Source organism: Solanum pennellii, chromosome 7 (assembly GCF_001406875.1).
Source record: "Solanum pennellii chromosome 7, SPENNV200".
In the NCBI taxonomy this organism is placed as follows: domain Eukaryota; kingdom Viridiplantae; phylum Streptophyta; class Magnoliopsida; order Solanales; family Solanaceae; genus Solanum; species Solanum pennellii.
Genome location: NC_028643.1, coordinates 60646084 through 60648886, shown reverse-complemented (window position 1 = coordinate 60648886; position 2803 = coordinate 60646084).

Below are 2803 nucleotides of genomic sequence, written 5' to 3'. Positions count from 1 at the left end.
ATCATATACATATCATATACTATCATAATCATATTCATACATAAGATAATCCTCCTAAAACATCCCTCAAGGCTAACTAGTGCAATGTTTAGGTGGAGTCTCATACCCCTACCTAGACTAAGCTAAACCCCTTAGGTTATCTTTGTTAGAGTTCATTCTTTTAATTCATTTTACCTTTTGGGAACATCTTGCCTTAACCGACATAGACTACATGATATAATGTGGAATCCGGTGTCATGGAACCTTATAACGAAAGAAGGCGGACTACTTGTGACGGTAGTACCAAAAAATGAACATAGTAACTACGTGGATCCACTAGCTAGTATTCCTTTGGGGGCAACATAGTTCAAGAACTAAGAGATATAGTTGGGAACCTTTTTATGCTACATGAATTATAGTCTCAAATATCAAGAGTAAATTAGTGATCCTACCTTCCCTTTGTGAGAAGGGACACTCCTCACGCTAGTTCACTCGGTGCTAAGTTAGAGTCTCTTTTGAAATGTCGTTAATGTCTTTATTAATCATCATAACTTAGTGTAGGTCATAGGGTCTAAACCTTGTATAATCATCATCATCATACCTCAATAAGAATTGCATGAGTATAATCTTTTCATTACAATTCATATAAGTGAGGTTGGCACATTTACATATAACTTCATAACAAGGCATATTGTTAATCATTCACCATCCTTATAACATTTACATCTTAGCCAACACCTCATAAAACATAGTCAAGACATTTCAATTCAACGTCATACCACCCTATTAATCCTAATACAGGGCATACTCCAATAAAACATCATGACTTAATAACAATTAACCATAAATTAAAGTAAAGGATAGGGATCATAAAACATACCAAGTCTCCCTCATAATTCATCAACAATGTCTTACCATCAACCCTTAATTAAACACAATTAGTGTATAAATCATAATAATTCAATAACCAACATCATAAAAAGGCTAAAAGAATCACTACATCACAATTCAATACTAGCTCATAACTTAAGACAAGAGACATAGATTAAAGTCATAATCTACTTAAATATGCCAAGAACTAGCATGATAGGACTATAATTAACCCTAATTAATTCATGGTTGATACAATAACATCATCTACTAGTAATTCAACCAACAACCAAGTCTAGTGAATTAACATCACACAATTCATATAAAGATCATCACCAAGGGTTAAGGGGTAAAGGTCATCTTCAACAATCTAGACCAAACAATCAAGATATATACATAAATTAAGTTAGAATACATTTTAATATATTCATAATATCTAAAATAAATCATAAAAAAATCGATTCACAACAACAATTTCGTATTGGATGAAAACCACTTGAAAACCCAACTTTTGAAATCAATTTGATGGAACCCTCTGAGGAAAGGGGTCTCAAAGGTTGAAGAGATCCCATACGTTACTAATTGATGAATATTTATGGAGAAAATTGACTATTTATCCCTTAAATCCTCCCGTAGCTTGGTCTTCAATGGAGTTCTTAACTAGAGAGAGAAGGAAGAGAGTTTTGATTTTTGCCATATTAGAGTTTTGGTTAGGCTAATTAGGTTAGATGGGGGTTAAATAACTTAATTAGACCTACCCTAAACCCTAATTAACTTCCTAACTAAGACAAATATTTAATTAATTTAAGTGAAAAAGTGCAGTTAAAATCAGCCATCACAGACAACACCGATCGACGGATCGTGGGTCAATTGACGACCACTCCTTCTTCCGTGCTGCACATCCGTTCGTAAGTTCAGAGACTGTGAAAAATACCCTTCCAAGATTTGTTCTAAGTGACCATCGACGGTTTCGGTCGACTCCCCATAGAATTATACACGCCCCGTTGATGGCACCCGTCTATGCACACTAGTTTCGGAAGTCCTTTGACCCCCAAAAGGCAATGGTACGCCTCAAGGGCCTTTGGTTGGTCCTTGGGTAGTCGATCCTTGACGTTTCAACTATGAATTAATTCAAATACATGTTAGACACCCTTCCACCAATTTTCATCATTTTTCGACTCCTAAAAGCTAGTAAAATAGGCTTAGGCACACTAGTACCTCCTTGAACTAGTTTCCGGACGTCATGGACATTTTCGTTTCTAGATGTCCTAATGAATTATATTCATTAAAATAGACCTTATATCAGTGTCTAAACCTGATGAAACCTATGTTATGCTCTATAACACGCCTTGGATTTTCGAAGTGTCACACTAATATAATAATTGGAAGAATTAAAAGGAGTCCTCCGGAATGCAAAGAGGATTACCAAGTGATTCGGGAGTGCTAATTAGATCAACAATGTACTGCTTGCTGATCCTTGTTACCTGCCTCTACATCATAAGACGATGCATGTCAACTAACATAAGTACACTGAATTTACGAGAATGCTAGTTAGAATGCTAAACATAACACAGACTTGAAAAGAGTTTTAAAGAAACACTTACTTAGGCTTTACTTAACTCAACTAAACTCAATTGATTTCAAAATAAAGCAGTGTAAATAAATGCAGTACAAAGAAAATCATTAAAATATGATTTTTAACTCTCTATATTTAGAAATACAATAACGACTCTGTATGTGAGTAAAGATACAATATGAACTCTATTTGTATATGATAATCCAAATATTTATGATGTATATAAAAATACAAAATACTGTTATGGAGTTTCTCTAACGGACAACCATCACTTACGAGCTATAGTGATGATACAACACTTTACTTGATATTGCCAAGGGCCATCCTATGCCTTTCCAGGGTATAGGACCTAACTCACTTAGTGGAGGTACTAGTCAA